Genomic DNA, 18,875 nt, shown 5'->3' with positions numbered 1-18,875 from the left:
CCGCAGGCCCAGAGAGAGCCGCCCACTGCCTCCCGCATTCCCGCGTGAATCTCGTGGATGGGCCTGGTTCCAATCAACCAGTGAAGGTGCTTCTGTCTTCAGGGAACGATCAGAAAATTCCCCTCTTAAACCGCGGGTCTATATTGCAAGTCATTGTTTGATTAAATAATCAAAGTTATTTAAGACAGAATCAGGCTCTTCGGCCCACCGCATCCAGTGTCCGCCACCAACCACCCCCCTGCTAATCTAATTTAGCAGCATCTATTTAGATTGAGGGTCGATGATGAAGGGAGGTAATGGCATCAAATTCCTGGCGTTAACATCTTGGATGCGATACATCCGATCCGATACGATAAAAGTTTATTCATCCCCGGATGCATATCGGTCTGCCGACAGTCACAACACACAGGGTGCACAATAACTTGAAATTAAAATTGAAAACAAAAAGACAAAGACAAGCGACAGTTGGCTGGCTGTCCTGTGCACAGCGCCTTCACCGGAACAAATGAACAAAGAAACAAACGAACGCAGACTTATCCCATGGGCAGAGGAATCTAGACTAGAGATCCCCCCTCCCCCACACCGGGTCCCCCTTGTTCTCCCATCATCCCTCACGGCGGCCCCCACAAGCCGGGTCCTCATTGTCTTCCCCTCCCCCCTCACGCTCATCCACCGCGAGTCCCACCTGTTCTGGGCCCAACAAGTAGATACCACCACGATAAAGGTGCGCCATCGTCTTTGCTTTCTCCGAAGTTTAAATCAATCTGACATGACTCCGAACACTCACGCAAACTTCTACAGATGCATTGTATTCTGTCTTATTAAATCATGGTCAGGTGCAGCATTTATAACGCGGAGGAACAAGGTGCGGAGTGATACGTTCAGCTCGGTCCACACAACAGTTCAAGTCCGTACAAAAAGCCTTGGGATTTTCTTTAATCCGACGTCAGTGATATTTCACGGGAACTTTTGACCCTTGTAACTGCTGACTTGTTTTTTTCTAGTTTGCTTTCTAATCCTCAAGTTACCCGTCTGAATTCATCTGTCTCTACATTATATGAACATTCTTTGACGTATTGATCAAATTTGCACGGTCCTTGGTCATTTATAGTTCCGTTAACTTGCCTCCTCATCCTTCCTCCTTACAGGAGTATACTGGAACTGAATTCTGAATAACTAGAGTTTAATCAACTCCCATGTGGACTGTTACCTAATAATATTCTCTCATTTTGTTTCTCGCTAACTCCTGCTCATAATGGCTTACCCCAATACGTTACCCCAAGATCCACACTTATCCTTACTCATGACTATCTTAAAGTACGTATGTGCTGACGGTACGGACAATATTATCCACTGAAACACCAGTCATCTGGCCATATTTGTTTCTCCGTACATGGTCCAGTCTGATCCCCCCTCTAGTGGCACTATCCAGATACTGTTTCCGGAAACTTTCTTGGATGCACCAAATAAAATAAATACATTCTACCCCTTCCAGTACCCCTTTGTACTGAGCAGGTCTCTTGAGTATTGGGGAAGTTACATTTGCCCACTACGCCAACACTGTTGCTTTACTATCTTTCCGTAGTTTGTCTTCAAATATATTGTCACGATGGGAAGAGTGCAGAGAAGATTCACGAGAATGTTGCCGGACGTTAAGGGTCTGAGTTGTAGAGAAAGGTTGGGCAGGCTCGGGCATTTTACTTTCGAGAGCAGCAGGAAGAGGGGTGATCAGATAAAGGGTATAAAACCATGAGAGGAATACATAGGGTAGATGCACTGAGTATTTCACCCAGAGTAGGGTATTAGAGAACCAGAGGATATAGTTTCATGGTGAGAGTGGAATTATTCAGTGGAACCTGAGGGCCAACCTTTTCACACAGAGGGTGGTATGTATTTGGAGCGAGCTGCCAGGGGACATAGTTGCAGCAGGTACTGTAACAACATTCAAAATACATTGATGCAGGTACATGGCTTAGAAAGATTTAGATGAATATCGGCCAAACATGGGTAGGAGGGACAAGGATAAATTTCAAGCATTCATCCAGACTCTACGTTTGCGTTTAAATAAACACACTTCACCCCATCTACCTCACCATAGAGTCATAGAGTCATAGAGTCCTACAGCACAGAAAGAGGCCCTTCGGCCCATCGTGTCCGTGCCGCCCGTTACCAAACACAGTCTAATTTTAATCCCATTTTCCCGCATTTGGACCGTAGCCCTGAATGTTGTAGCATTTCAAGTGCCCATCCAAATGCCTCTTAAACGTTGTGAGTGTTCCCGCCTCCACCACCACCCCAGGCAGTGAGTTCCAGACTCCAACCACCCTCTGGGTGAAAAAGTTCTTTCTCACTACCCCCTGAAACCTCCCTCCCCTTACCCTGTATCTGTGTCCCCTCGTTGTTGAACCTTCCACCAGTGGAAGAAGTTCCCCGCCATCTACCTTATCTATGCCCCTCATGATCTTGTACACCTCGATCATGTCCCCTCTCAGCCTTCTCTGCTCCAGGGAAAACAACCCCAGTCTGCTCAGTCTCTCCTCATAGCCGAGACCCTTCATCCCTGGCAGCATCCTGGTGAATCTCCTCTGCACCCTCTCCAAAGCTATCACATCCTTTCTATAACGTGGTGACCAGAACTGGACACAATACTCCAGCTGTGGCCTCACCAGTGTTCTGTACAATTCCATCATTACCCCCCTACTTTTATATTCGATGCCCCGGCTAATGAAGGCCAGTAACCCATATGCCTTTTTCACCACCCTGTCCACCTGTCTTGCTGCCTTCAAGGTCTTGTGTACCTGTACTCCAAGGTCCCTCTGTACCCCTGTCTTCCCTAGGGTCGTTCCATTCATGGTGTACTCCCTCTCCAAGTTATTCCTGCCAAAGTGCATCACCTCGCACTTTTCAGGATTAAATTCCATCTGCCACTGCTCCACCCATCTGACCATCTCATCAATATCTTCCTGCAGCTTGCAGATCCCTTCCTCGCTATTCACCACCCCCCCCCCCCCAACTTTGTGTCATCTGCGAACTTGCTGATCATGCCCTGTACGTTGACATCCAGATCATTAATGTAGATTACAAACAGTAAGGGACCCAACACCAATCCCTGCGGCACCCCACTGGACACCGGCCTCCAGTCACAGAAGCAACCTTCTACCATCACCCTCTGCCTTCTGTCACTAAGCCAGTTTTTTAATCCATTTTGCCAAGGTGCCCTGGATCCCATGGGCTCTTACCTTCTTGACTAGTCTCCTGTGTGGGACCTTGTCAAAAGCCTTACTGAAATCCATGCATACCACATCCACTGCACTACCCCCATCTACCTCCTTGGTCACCCCTTCAAATAATTCAATCAAGTTAGTCAGACAAGACTTTCCAGTAACAAAGCCATGTTGACTATCCTTAATTAACCCTCGATCCTCCAAGTGAAGACTGATTCTGTCCCTCAGAATCTTTTCTAGCTGCTTCCCCACCACCGATGTCAGACTCACCGGCCTATAGTTCCCAGGTTTATCCCTACTGCCCTTTTTAAATAATGGCACCACATTAGCTATCCTCCAGTCCTCCGGTACATCCCCTGTTGCAAGAGAGGCTCTGAAAATTTGTGCCAGAGCCCCCGCAATCTCCTCCCTTGCCTCACTCAGCATCCTGGGATACATCTCGTCAGGGCCCGGAGACTTATCCACTTTTAAGCCTGCCAGAGCCTCCAGCACCGCCTCCCTGTCAATAGTAATATGCTCAAGAACATCACAACCCTCCTGCTCCATTTCTAAGTCCGCATCGCCCTCCTCCCTCGTAAAAACAGATGCAAAAAATTCATTGAAAACATCTCCTACATCCTCTGGCTCCACACACAGCTTTCCGCTATGGTCCCTGATGGGCCCCACTCTTTTCCTCGTTATCCTCTAACCCTTGATATACTTATAGAACACTTTGGGATTTTCTTTTATTTTGCCCGCTAGTGCTATCTCATTGCCCCTGTTTGCTCTCCTAATTTCTTTTTGAAGAACCGCCCTACACCTTCTGTATTCCTCTAATGATGCCTGTGCCTTAAGTTCTTTATGCCTTCCAAAAGTCCCCCTTTTTTTCGAATCAATCCTACTATATCGTTCGACATCCAAGGTTCTTTGGACTTGTTTGTCCCACCCTTAAACTTTAGGGGAACATGCTTCCTTTGTACTTTTTCAATTATTCCTTTGAATGACTCCTACTGTTCTGATGCAGTCCTCCCCACGAGAAGCTGATCCCAGTCCACCAGGGCCAACTGCTGCCTTATCAGATTAAAATCGGTCTTGCCCCAATTTAGAAATTTTCCCTCTGGTCCCTCTTTATCCTTTTCCATTACCACCTTAAATATCACTGAATTGTGATCACTGTCACCAAAGTACTCTGCTACTGACACTTCAGCCACCTGTCCGGCCTCATTTCCCAAGATTAAGTCCAATACCGCCCCCTCCCTTGTTGGACTTTCAACATATTGGCTCAAAAAGCCCTCCTGGATGACCCTTAGGAACTCTGCACCCTCTGCACAATACTCCGCACTATATTCCGTAATTTCACCCAGTTTGAGAATGAGTGATCATTGCCTCCACCTATCAATCACCCCTTACATTTGCTGACCTTCTACTTCGCTTCCCTTCCTCCTGCCTCTCTAGTTTACGCCGTCTCAGTAGTACTAGCAAGAATATTGGTACTCTCTAGTTCAGGCGCAACCCTGCCCTATTATAATGGTCAGCTTTGGTCCAGAAGATATCCCAATGATCCAACAATTTGAATCCCTGCTCCCACCTCCAACGCCTGACAAAAACAATAATCTGTCCTATCTTCCTATTATTACACACAATACCGCGTGTCTCGGGAATACTCTGGAGATCACTGCCCTTGAGATTCTGCTTTTCAAACGATTTGCTTAACTCCATATGACGTGCATAGTGACTTATTGCTTCTCCTCTTCACCCGTGAGAATGTTCTGCAGTCGCTCCTCCAGACCCTCATAAACGTTCTGCAGTCGCACCGAGACTCCCTCACGTCAGAAAAGCAACACACTATTCTGCTGTCTGGGAGTGCAGACACCCAGTCTGCGGCCACATAACCTTCTGCCGTCCCCCTAACAAGTCTCCTATCACTATTGCTTTGTTGGTCTTTGCCCTTCTATGTTGTGTCTCATGGCCTGGCATGGTGCCACTGTCTGCTGATGCTACTCTTCGCTGACAGGTAAACTCTTCGCCCAACAGTTTCCAAAGAGCATGCATGTTTTAGAGGGAAATGGCCACAGGGGATTCCTGCACTCTCTGCTTACTCCTCATCCGGGTGGCAACCCATGTACGTTGTCCCTGCACCATAAATGTAACCATCTCAATATTGTCCCTATTTATGTCGCGCTCCTTTTCACCGGCAGTGCTGAGGTTGTCCAGACGCAACCATAGTTTCCTCACTAGGTCAGTGAGCAGCTGCAGCTGGAGGAACCTCAAACGGCAAAGTGGCTAAAGACATCAGCCTTGTCAAGGAGACTGGTACTGGTTTAGGAGAGAAGGAAAAGAGTCAAGGCAAACTACTCTTGCACGGGATCTATATCTAACTGAGACCAAAAGGGTATATTTTAATGGATATTGACATGACAATTTAAAAGCATTTTAACCGCCATAATCCATTTGCTTCGAGCAGCAACAGTGACAGAGTGATCGAGGCACCATGCTCTCTGGAACGTTCTGCTTGAGCGGAAGATACAGGCTGGTACTCTAAAAGAGGTTGGAGCGAAAGGAAAAACAGACAATTCGTGGATAGTGAATTGGTTTCATGGAATAATAATAATAATAATAATAATATTCATTTATTGTCGTTGCAACAAGTACAACGAAATTAAAAAATAGCAATCCTGACGGTGCGTAAAAACATATATGCAATAAATGCAAACAAATAAATACCAATATATTAAATACAAAAGTTTTAATAGTGTGACCTATAATTAATTAAGCTAATCGTGAACGGTGGAAAGTTGTATTTCGCACTGGCCGTGAATAGAGATGTAGCTCAGTCATCGGTGCTGAGTCCATTGCTCTCTGTCGTTTAAAAAAACAATTTGGTGATATCTTAGTTAGCGTGGAAGGTTACCAGAAAATTACTGCATTATGTTGATCAGTTCGGCAAGTGGGCTACGGAATTATTATTTGAGTTTAATGCGGGAAAGTGCGAGTTGTTGCATGTTGGTAAGTCAAACTAGCGCAGGCCCTTCACAGTGAATGGCAGCCCCCTGGGGAGTGTTGAAGGATCTAGGAGTCCAAGTACATAGTTCGTTGAAAGTGGGAAATGTAGGAAGGAATTGCAGATGCTAGTTTAAACCGAAGATAGACACAAAATGGTGGAGTAACTTAGCGGGAGAGGCAGCATCTCTGGACAGACGGAATGGGTGACGTTTCGGGTTTGGACCCTGCTTCAGACTAGTCAGGGGAATGGGAAACGAGAGATACTGACAGCGATGTGGAGAGATATAGAACAAATTAATGAAACGTAATGACGATAAAGGAAACGTAATGACGATAAGGAAACAGGCCATTGTCAGCTGTTTGCTGGGCGAGAACGTGAATCTGGTGCGACTTGAGTGGGGGAGGGGTGGAGAGAGAGGAAGTGCAAGGGTTACATGAAGTTAGGGAAATCAACATTCATACCACTGGATTGTAAGTTGCCCAAGCGAGATATGAGATGCTGTTCTTCCAATTGGCCATTAGCCTCACTGACAAGGGAGGAGGTCGAGGGTATAAAGGTCAGTGTGAGAATGGGAAGGGGAATTAAAGTGTTTGGCATCCGGGAGATCAGGTAGGTAAAGGCGGACCGAGCGAAGGTGTTCAGCTCAATGATCGCCCAGTCTACGTTTCGTCTCGCCGATGTATGATAATCCACATGTTGAACAATGGATAAAGTAGATGAGTTTGGAGGAGGTGCAAATGAACCTTTGCCTAACCTGAAAGGACCGTCGGGGTGTCTGGACAGAATGGAGGGAGGAGGTATAGTGAATGTAGACCTGCAGCAGTGAGAAATGATCTGTCGCGAAGGAGCGCGGGACTGTTCCACCCCACCCGAGAACTGAGGCCCTGCTGATCTGATTATTAGTCTGAACACTTCACCGTGCCCTGTTAGATGATGCTCAGCGGCAGAGCTGGTCGCCTGCCTCTCTGTTGAAAGAACACATTCCGATGATATTTAGACGAAAGTAATAATTCCAGACCGGCGTCCTTTTGCAATGATTGTTAATGTTGTATCGTTTTCCAATTACTTCCATTACCTCACGAGGTTCTTTATTTGCAACAGGTCCCTCGTTTATACTCATCTCGGTGACATCATACACCAGCCGTCAGTTTCTGATAGAAAGCGGTTTGATGTGTTTACGGTGACACCATGGGAATAATACCTATCAGGATTAATGGATTTAAACATACGCATGCCACCGGATGGACGTTTGCTTTTACCCATTGTGTGAAGTGAAGTGATATCACTCAAATGAGCCATGTCCTATTTGTGCATCGGGTGAATTAACCGTCTGAGGGAACAGCTTCAAAACTGAGCATTCATCAGTGCTCACCTGAACGACTGATGTGTCGTTCGTCGTTGCGCGTGACGTGACCTGTCGTTTCTCCATTGGCTGGGCATTTGGACTTCTCAGGAGTCATGGAAAACGAATAATTTACAATCACGCATATGGAGTAATTTAGGGAGCAATGAAGGAACATGCCGAGACGACTGAATAGCCATCAGGCGGATGAAATACCGTGGAATCGGTAAATCCGGCTGCGGGCCACTTTGATACAAAAGGAAGAGAGATATAAAAGTGTGTAAGATTGAACTGCAGATGCTGGTTTAAACCGAAGATAGACACAAATAACTGGAGTAACTCAGCGGGACAGGTAGCATCTCTGAAGAGAAGGAATGGGTGACGTTTCGGGTCGACACCCTTCTTCAGATATGAATGTGTTACAATAGCAAAAAAGAAGGAAAATTGAACAACTCGGCTGCGCGCCATTGTACAAATTAATGACGGAGAATAACTGGGAATGGACAAAATTTGGGTCGTACGAAGCCTCTTTTTAATTTGTACAGAAGGCAGGAACGAATCAGTGTCCACACGTTTTCTTTGCTAACCGTGCTAAAACAATGCAATATCAACCATTTATTCAAGTGTAATTGGAACGCTGCTTAGCATCGTCTGCCGTTTTCTCCGTGTACAAACAACAAAGGAGACAACATTTCAAACCCAGATCAGCATATACCCCGATTACGATTTCTCACAGCGCTATGATTTTCTAAATCGCGGTGCAGCAAATGATATCAAGAGAGCTGCGATGGCCGAGTGGTTAAGGCGTTGGACTTGAAATCCAATGGGGATTCCCCACGCAGGTTCGAACCCTGCTCGCAGCGACATCATCTTCAGCGCCTGGTGCTGAACGGCCGACTACTCCTTACAGTTTAACTTCACTTTCAGGTCTCATGAGGCCTCACCCATTCCTCTCCAGATTCATCGGGACCCCTGTTTGGTTTTGGCGACCTCTGAATTGGGCAGTCGGTTACCTTCGCTGTTCAGGTGATGGGAGCTGAGATAACTCTGCTGTCGGATATATGTGGCGCAAATTCCCTTCGAGAGCGGAATGAGGCTCAAAATATTCCTAGTGGGGGAACGGACTTTTGCCCATGGTTTGGTGCCCCTCATCTTATTCAAAATTCGATGATGAAATAAGACGGAAAAATGAAAATAAAACGCTCTACCGGCCGCTGAACCTCGTGAACAAAAGGTAGATTCACCTGTCACTGAATTGTTTTTAGCCCTGGTCGTCTGCAATTCTGACTGAACCCACCCCAATCCAGGAGCTCCCCTCTGATTCTGCCCCGAGGAGGAAGGAATCGGCGACTTCATGGGGGACGGCCATTAGATTCTGTATCCAATGCCTTGTCGAAAGCCCATTCGCTACTCGGTTGAATGGATGCAAATTACACGGTTGCTAATCTCAGTGAACTAAAACGCGGAGTGAGATGCTAAACAGCAGCAAATGCGAGCGGGATGCGGGCCGCTGTCAGATACCACGGGTCATCGGAGCGGTCACACACTGCAGGGGTTGCCGGGGATTTCAGCGACGGATAAAACATCAAGTTTAAGATGCGGTCACTGAAATGGTGTCGGATACAGGAAGGGCCACCGCCAAATTCTGTTAAGAAGAAGTGGTGTTAATACATCATCAGCGCATTTGCTTCCGGAGGTAGTTCCCGAAGCGCTCGGTTTCTCCAATCCATCCATTCCTCCTGTCGTGGTTACCTGTGTTTAAAATGAAGCAGATGACACGGAGAATTCTTCAAGAAGTTAAAAGCCTTTATTTGCAAACAACGGCTGGAACAGTCAAGATGTCAACCATCTGACTGCCCACTTAGTACATCGGGCAGCCTCTTTTTATAGGATTCTTCCAGCCTTATCTTCGTTACCTTATCTCCTACTCATACTCCTTTTTTTTTACCGTCATTCATCTTTTTGCAGTCACCCTGTCTACCTGGCCACCATTAAACTCCCAAGTATCAACACGTACCACACCACTCATTCCAACTCGTATGTTTCTTCTCCTTGCTCCACCATTACTTTTGACAGGGAGCAGGGGTAGGTAAAGGCTAAGGGGTAGGTAAAGGCTAAAAGCAAAGGAATCTTGTCGAGTGCCGCTCTCCTTGTTCCACCATTACTTATCGTTTGACAGGGGGCAGGTGTAGGTAAAGACTAAGGGGTAGGTAAAGGTTAAAAGTAAAGGAATCTTGTCGAGTGCCGCTCTCCTCGTTCCACCATTACTTATCGTTTGACAGGGGGCAGGGGTAGGTAAAGGCTAAGGGGTAGGTAAAGGCTAAAAGTAAAGGAATCTCGTCGCCTGAGCAGTTACAGACACGTGTCAAGGGTAAGGAATGGCTAGAGCGCCTTAATTAGTTACAGAGAGGCGCAAATGCCCAAGTAGTTGCAAACCTTATCTAGAGCGCCTTAATTAGTTACAGCGAGGCGCAAATGCCCAAGTAGTAACAATGTATAAAATAGTACCGTAACAAAGTCTAATGTATCAAATAATATCGTAATATCTCCCATATTCCCCCCTTTGAGACCTACACGGTCTCACAGAAAAAGAAAACCAAAAAACGCACATGTTGTTAACTAAAATCATAATCCACTCTCAACCATTAGCCCCCCAATTTAGGATTTTGTTGAAGTAAATAATGTGCAGTTTGTCAATGTTCTCCTTCCAACATGCTAACATCCTGGGTCACTTGGCCAAAAACCTACCCCCATATGTCTAGGGTAGGAAAAAAGACCCAGCTTCCCTTACAACTACGTTCTTATTAATCCTCCAGAGTAAATTGCTCAACATTATAGTATTCTATCGGAGGGATTTGTTTTTCTTGGAGGTGAAATTTGCCCTTATCTTGGAACAACGGCAGCTGATTCGCAGTAGCTTTCACTAGAAGAGATTTAATACATGGAAAAACACAACACAATACGATAGCAATTATAAGCAGGGTGATTCCGATAGTCATCCCGATTTTAACCAACCATGCTCCCCATCCGCCTAGAATGTTTTCTAGCCAGCCAAAGAGTTGGTGCCCGTAACCTGCATTCTGTTTAACCTCTTTCCTCAGATTTCTCAATTTCTCCATTGCTTTAGTGAAAAGCCCATCCGGACTGGTGTTATTGGGTATAAACGTACAACAGTGTTCCCCAAAAAGGACACAGGCCCCTCCTTTTTCAGCCAGTAACCAATCCAGGGCCTGCCTGTTTTGCCATGCCATTTTGCTAGTGGCATCAAGCTGTTCCCCTAAGGCTGATAGTGCATCCTCAGTATAATTAATAAACCTTTGCTGATTGTAATAAATGTAGTTGATCCATTCTGTGTTTTTGCAGGTGTGATCCAAAAAAATATTGATTCGATCCCAGCAGTAATCTCATTTCTAGCTTTGAATTCATTGGGGATCCCTCTTGGTTGCCCTATCGCATCCAGGTAAACGCCCTCGGGCATTTGGTCAAACGCTCTCTTTTGCCGAGTGTTCTCAAATGCCTCCTGTGGGCTGATCACGAGGACTGATTGGACTAACATCACCCTTGCACATAGCCCCGTCCAGTTACGTGGAAGTACATTCTTGGGGCTACCTCCGCACATCCAAAATCTATCTGCTATGGCTATATCTGCTCTCAAAATAGCGTCACATCTTGGCAGTAGGGCAATATCAGTGTGCATGGGCACCCCTACAGCAAGCTGACTCGGATTTGCCTGGTTGCATATCCAGATCTTTTTACAATTGCCTGGGAATCTCCCTACTGGACGTCTGCCATTTACTGCAAGATAACACTCAAATTGTTCCGTTATATTTATCTTAACCCTTTGTGGTGGCATGGGGTAGGGTTTTCTTACCTGTGTAAAATTCCATAATGCACAGTCCACTGAGGGCATCACTTGGGATGATCCTGCTTCATTTAAACACTGGATTGGGCAGTAATAATCAACATGCCACAGTTCTATGTCCGCTGAAGGGTCGTCTAATCTTGAACAATGCGTAAAGTTGTGAGGGTCTGGTATAACCAGTATTTGTTCCTTGGCTTTGGCGCATACGATACATTGTGATCATTGCATAGTGTGTGCCGTGTACTGTGCCCACTTATACCAATCATTAGTGGTCGCTGTGCGCCATGCGACTAAGTCATGTGAGTCATCGCCATCCCACTCCTCAATGTTCCTTCGATTCCGCCCTTGTTCCCCTAACTCTAGCAGGGTAGTATTAAGACCAGTCTGATTCCACCCAGTCCAAAGCTGTAAAATCGAGGGCTCACAGATCTGATTCGGGAGAGGCATGGTCTGATTCGGGAGAGGCATGGTCTGATTCGGGAGAGGCGCGGTCTGATTTGGGAGAGGCACGGTCTGATTCGGGAGAGGCACTATTGCCCCCCACCCCGTCGCCCATGTCCCCATTGTCGCGAGGAGGACAGACGCCCACAACCTCATCTTCAACAACCTCAGAGTCACTAATGTCCCCCAAGACTTCCTTTATGATCTGGTCAATGCCCAATCCTTCCCCTGCATTTTCGTTCTCATGCTCGCTTACCTCTTCTCCTGTATTTTCGTTCCCTTGCCCGTTTACCTCGAGGTCATTCACAGGTTGTGCCTGTGGGACAGTCCTTGTACAATGATTGAGATGGTACCATGTGGACCGGCCCTCTACCTGAACCGCAGTTGGTGAGGCCTTGGTTACTGTGAACGGTCCTTCCCTTCTCGGCTCATTCCACCTTCGTCGAAAGGCTCGCACATAGACCTGATCTCCGGGTTTAATAGGTCCTTCTCCCTGGTCCGCCTCTGGCTCCTTTTGCTTTTCCTGTGTGTAAATAGACTTGTGTATCATAGTTAACTGTTGCATGTATTGTTTAAGTTCTACCTCTAATTACTCCAAACTTGGTCCCTTGTAAGGCCCTCTCCATTTGGGCATCGGCATGGGTCTGCCAGTGAGCATCTCATGTGGTGTTAAATGAGTTATTCGATTAGTTTGCATGCGTCAGCTCATTAATGCCAATGGCAGGGCATCAATCCAATTTAACTTTGTAGTTGCGCAAATCTTGTTTAATTTGGCCTTCAATGTTCCATTAACTCTTTCTACCATGCCCTGAGATTGAAGGTGGTATACACACCCAAATCTTTGTTTCACTCTGAGGGCTTGCAGCACCAACTTAACTGTTTTTTGAATAAAAGCCGCTCCATTGTCGGAGCTGATTTCGGTTGGTATACCGAATCGTGGGATGACCTCGTTAGTCAGAAACTTAACTACAGTTCCTGCACCTAAATCCTTAGATGGCACTGCCTCCACCTTAGATGGCACTGGCTCTGCTAAATCTATCAATTACTACCAGCATATACCTTTTCCTTCTTACTTTTTTCAGCATGTCCACATAGTCAATAACCAGGTGCCTAAATGGTCCTTCGGGCACAGGTATATGTCCTATAGGTGTTGTTATTCCCTTTCTAACATTGTTTTGAGCACATATCTCACATTGTGACAAAATGTAATCCACTGAAGCCTGTAGATAGGGTGACCAAAATCCATCTCTCTTTATCTTCCTTAACACTTCCCCACTTGCACAGTGGTCTAGCCCATGCGCTTCTGAGATGAGAATGGTCAGCAGAGATGTAGGTGCTACCAGCAAACCTTCGTCCGTAGTCCACAGGCCCTCTACATTCTGTTTGGCTTCCCTCTGTCTCCACATTGTTTGTTCAGCTAAAGTAGCCCTACCTTGCATCGCAACTATATCCTCCTGTGTGGGTTGCGGGTCCAAATTTACCTGCGGGGTAATAATGGCTGATTAGCATCCAGACGCTTTTCTGGCTGCTTCGTCTGCGGCATGATTGCCCTTTGTGATCATGTCGTTTCCCTTTTTATGTGCCTGGCATTTAACGATAGCTAGTGCCTTAGGTTTAGTCAGTGCCTTTATTAGGTCTGAAATTTGCTGAAAATGCTGTATGGGGTCCCCATTGCTTTTCTTGAAGCCACGCTGCTTCCATACTGCCCCAAACAGGTGACAGACCCCATGTGCATATGCTGAATCTGTGTAAATGTCAGCTTTCTCACCCTCCATCATTTCACACGCTGTTGTTAAAGCCTTAATCTCTGCTAACTGGGCTGAACAAGGTTGTGGGCAAGCTTCTAATCTGATTGTTTGAAAACCTGATTGGTCCTGCTGCACTACTGCAAATCCTGCATGATTGCCATCATAATCCCTATAGCATGAACCATCCACAAACAAAACTTTCTTGTCCTCATCATTCAATGGTTCTGATTGTACGTCTGTCCTTAACTTAGAAAAGACCATCGTTTCCCCAACGCAATCATGGGGTTCCTCCTCATAGTCAAGCGGAACATAATCAGCTATGTTACCTGTGGTGCATCTTTGTATTGTAATGTCTGGGAATGTCAACAGCATTTGAAATGCTATTATTCTGGCTGGTGTTAATACAAACTTCCCCTTCTCCAACAGCTCTACTACTTTATGGTGTGTATTATATAGTTACAGGATAGCCCATGGTTATAGATGAGGCTTTGTTGTACGCATAGTGCAACGCAGCAAGTCCCTGATAGCAGGGTGGGTAACCCTGCGCCACCTCATCCAATTTTGTACTGTAGTATGCCACAGGCTGCGTAGCTTTACCTATGCCTGTTTGCTGCGTCAGTACTGCTGCAGCGTAGCCCTCCTGCCTGTTGGAAACGTACAAGTGAAAGATTCTCTCATAATTTGGTGTTAAAAGCTGTCTCCGCCTCCTCATTCCATTGTAAAACATTCCTCAAATTTGTGTGTCCTGCTTCCTTCATTATTTTTCTCAATGGCATCACAATTTCAGCATATTCTCCAATCAGTCTGAGCTATATCCAGACATTCCCAAAAATGTCATCATTTGCTTTACTGTCCGAGGCCTGGGAGCTTTCATTATTGCCTCAATTTGATCTGGTGCCATAGCCTTTACTCCCTTGGAGATCAATCGTCCTAAATATTCCACCTGTTGCTTACAAAACTGCAACTTCTTCCTGGACACTTTATGGCCTCCGTATGCCAGCCTTTCAAAAAAGTCAGGGTGTCTTGCTCACATTGCTCCTCACTTTCAGAGCAGACCAACAAATCATCCACATATTGTATTAACGTACTACGTAGGGATATACCTTCCAAATCTGCCTTCAGTACCTGATTGAAAACATGAGGCGAGTGTTTAAATCCCTGCGGCATCCTAGTATAAGTATATTGAATGTCCCTGTAAGTAAATGCAAACAAAAACTGGCATCTTTCCGCTAACGGTACGCTAAAGAATGCTGAGCAGAGATCAATCACTGAAAAGTAGCTGCCTCCGGTGGAATGTTAGTCAGCAGTGTGTGTGGGTTTGGAACCACTGCTGGCCAGTCTCTCACTACCTCATTGACTGCTCGTAGATCATGTACTAATCTCCACCTTGACTTATCTGCTTTTAAAACTGGCAACAGCAGGGTGTTACAGGGACTTTTTGTTCTGACAAGTACTCCCGCTTCTAACAGACCCTGTATAGTCATTGCTATGCATTCCTCTGCTTCTGGCTTTAAAGGGTATTGCGGTCTCCTTAGCGGAATTGCCCCTTGTTTTAGTTCTATTTCTACTGAGTTTGCGGATTTCACTTTCCCGACATCTGTATCATGTTGTGATCATAAGCCACGTGGCAGCCTGTTTAACATGTCTTCCTTTGTATGACCTTCTCCCTTTTGTACTAAAAAGAGATGGTACTGGGGGCTGATTTCAACCTCTTTTGTTGTTCCCATCATATCTATGCTCACTACTATCTTGACATAATTATCGTCCTCAGATCTCCATACCTTCAGTGTAATTTTTTTCCAGTTAACAATAGTGTTTACTTGCTTCATCATGAGCCCCAAGTCCTTGGACTGATATCCCTTATTTACTAGTAATGTCACATGAGGTGCAGCTCCTGGCACCCTATATCACTTGTCAAAAAAGGTGTTCCATTTAATTTGCAAGGCTGCCCCTTGTTTTCCAATTATTATGACTTCTGCCCTTAGGTGCTGCTGGCCGCATGCTCCCAGGCGCCACAACCTTTCCTGTTCTATGTCCTGGGTCCCGTCAAACCGTATCGTACAATGTAGCTCACTCAGTCTTGGGTGGGGTTGCTTCAGGTAATAGGGTCATCACTCCCTTTTTCCACCTGTTCCATGTTTTCACAATTTGATCTTCTATATCTCCTATCCAAAATACATTAGCTTTTCTAGCTTCCCGCATAAACAACTGGGCATTCCATCTTTCGACGCTCAGACCATCTTTGGTACATTCCAACTTTAATTCTAGTTTCAACAAGGCATCCCTGCCTAGCAGATTAATGGGGGTTCCTTTAGATACCAATATCGGTAATATTATTTCCCTATTACCAAATTTTAAACTTACGGGGGTTGTGCATCGTGTTAACTGTGTTTTTCCCGAGAACCCTACAGTTTTGACAAATTTTCCTGACATGGGAAGGTGGGAGGCATACTGCGGCTGCACACAAGTATATGTAGCTCCAGTATCTATCATCATAGGTGTTACTCGTCCTCCCAAAATTACCTGAACCATGGGTTCTTCTTCTGCCTGTCGCGTTATCATTGGGTAAAGTCCCTTCCCATCCGGGTTCTCTGGGCACCCCTAGTGTCTAGCATAGGGGTTCATGAGTCCAGGCGGGCCTCCTGCCGAACCCGCTAGGGCTTGCCCTGGGTTAAAACCCTGCTCATCCCCTGTGGGTCCCTGTTGGTACGGGCCGGGCCACGGTCGGTGTGGGCAGTTTCTTCTCAGATGCCCTACCTGATTGCATCCCCAACATATTCTATCAACTACCTGTCTACCTACTGGCCTTCCTCTTCCCCTTCCTTGTGCTCCCCCTTGAGGACCCCAATCCTGTCGGGGCTGATTCCCTGATCTGTTTTGCCACTGATAGGACATTTGAGGAGAAGCTCCCCCTAAGACATTTATTATTGGCATGGGATTATCCAGCCCCCGTCTGGCTCTGCCGTAGGACTCACTGTGCATCGGTATATCGTTCACTTCTGCTGTTTCAGCCAGGTCTGCTGTTACTGCCAGCATTTTCTTTCCTTTTTCACGTTCTTTCTTTTTTAGTTCTTCTAGTTGCATTTGCATCAACTTTCTCTGCACCATTTTTTGTCTCTCCATACGACATTTGTCGACTGCATGAACCAGGTGGTCCCTGAAATGGGAGTGGGGTATGTTTGACAATTCCACCACCTCCTCTAGTCTGGACTTAACTCGAGGGGACATGGCGTCCACTATAGCGGTCCGAAACAAAGCGGTCATCAACTCGTTACCGTCTATGTTTTGTTCGGTTTCGAATCTCCACTTTTTCAGTTGATCCTCCAGATAAGCCGCTGGGTTCTCCGTGTTCCCCAGCGGGTCTCCTTTCAATGTCTTTAGGTCCACCTTGAGTGGGTAACAGTCTCTGAGGGCCTGCCATACCCTCTGCCTGACTCGATCAAATGGCGTGCCATCAATCATCGGGTTATTTGCCGCGTTTTTTATCCCAGCCATTTCAAATAGTTCTGCTAATTTCGTGGTTCCTATTACTTTCACCAGTAGTGCCTTCAAATCTCCCATAACCAATAATCGTCCGGTAGTTTCCTCCTCAAAGGCCCTAATCCATTTTCCTGCCCCGTTATATATGCTGGGCAAGGTGTTTTTCAGCCCTTCTAGGTCTCGGGTTGCCCAAGGAATATACTGAGTTTGTCCTGCCTTTTTCAAAAGTAACGGCATCATTCCATCCCTCAGCTCCTGTCTCTCGTTCACCATCTCTTGTTGTGGCTCTATCTGTATACTTTCCCACCTCATTCCTTCCTGGGCGTACCCCTTGCTTTCCTTTCTTTCTCTTTATATAGTTTTTTCCAACTCCCTCATCTCCCTCTCTGTGCTTCATGGATGCCTCTATTTCTCTTCTACGCTCTCTTGTTGTTTCCCCATCACTTTCTAATTTTGCTTCATTCTCACAGTTTTGCCCTCTCTCTGATGCCTGTTGATTACTCGCCTGTGTTTCTGCATTGCAGTCTCCCTCATACTCCTCATTTGCTGCCTGACGGATCTCACAAATCTTTCTGTCCCTGAGATCTCTGAGGACCTGCAACCTTTTAATGTCTCCTTCTAGTTCCTGTTCTTCTTGCCTTATCCTTTCCTTTTCTCGCTGCCCCGTCTTTGTCTATATTCCTTTATGTCTTGCCCATTTCTCCAAACTTCGACTTCTCCCTCTATCTCCACTATCCCTTTCACCAAAGGGCACTGTTTTATTCCGCCCTGGCCGGAATAGGGAGGGGGATACCCAGGGTCCCATAGGCTGGGATACAGAGTTGATTTTTTTCTCCTAAAGCTCCTGACTTTCATGCTGTTTTTCGGGGTTTTCACCTGTGTTTGGGGTGATATTCTTTTCCTGGTATGCTTTCCTCAGCCTCTCTCCTTCTATTCTAAACAATTTAAGCACATCTAGTTCTTTTTCCTTTTTTGTTACTCGGATTTCTGATTTATCCTTAGGCTTATAGTTCTTAATCAGCACTTCCATTTCATCACACATACTTATATCAAATGTGCCTTCCCTGGGCCATTTTGTGACTAATTTTCCCGTCCTTTTTTCCCATTTTCAGAGTGTTTTTTAATATCCTCTTTGGATACGGGGAATTTCTTACTTAGTAGTTCAACTGCAGTTATTTTATTCATTGTACTTGTCTTATTTTAGTGCACTTGGTCAGTCAGTTTAAATGCAGTCCTTGTTTTTACTTCGTTCCGTCGCTATAGTCACTATGCTACCTACTACGCTATTTCTATTTCCCACAGTTCTACTATATTCCTTTAATATTTTGCAATTTTTATTTTTTATGTTTTCCAACTATTCCAATTTTTGTTCTGCCCGTACAGACCCCTACTTACTTAGGGCGGTATCCACAGATCATCTGAACCTGCCCGTACAGACCCCTAGCTAACCAGAGTAATCCCCGGTTAACTAGAGCGGTATCCACAGGACGCTTTATCCTTCCCGTACAGACCCCTAGCTAACCAGAGTAATCCGTGGTCAACTAGAGCGGTATCCACAGGAGGTTTTATCCTGCCCGTACAGACCCCTAGCTAACCAGAGTAATCCCCGGTTAACTAGAGCGGTATCCACAGGACTTTTTATCCTGCCCGTACAGACCCCTAGCTAACCAGAGTGATCCCTAGTTAACTAGAGCGGTATCCACAGGACGCCTCGTCTATTCAGTCCCCTATCCTCTTAGGGCGGTATCCACGAGGTCTTAGTGACGTCACAAATTCACTTTCTTAACTTATCTAT

At 45.9% G+C, this 18,875-nt stretch overlaps 1 non-coding gene across 1 annotated transcript; it reads left to right on the top strand.

Moving 5' to 3' along the window:
- The first annotated feature begins 8,330 nt into the window (after nt 1-8,330).
- Nucleotides 8,331-8,412, top strand: trnas-uga (transfer RNA serine (anticodon UGA)). The gene has a single exon. It is a non-coding gene; the product is annotated as a tRNA-Ser (tRNA).
- Nucleotides 8,413-18,875: the final 10,463 nt, after the last annotated feature.

This window comes from Rhinoraja longicauda, chromosome 34, assembly GCF_053455715.1.
Source record: "Rhinoraja longicauda isolate Sanriku21f chromosome 34, sRhiLon1.1, whole genome shotgun sequence".
Lineage (NCBI taxonomy): Eukaryota > Metazoa > Chordata > Chondrichthyes > Rajiformes > Arhynchobatidae > Rhinoraja > Rhinoraja longicauda.
Note: the sequence above shows the minus strand (reverse complement) of the source record. Positions and strands in the feature narration are given on the sequence as shown.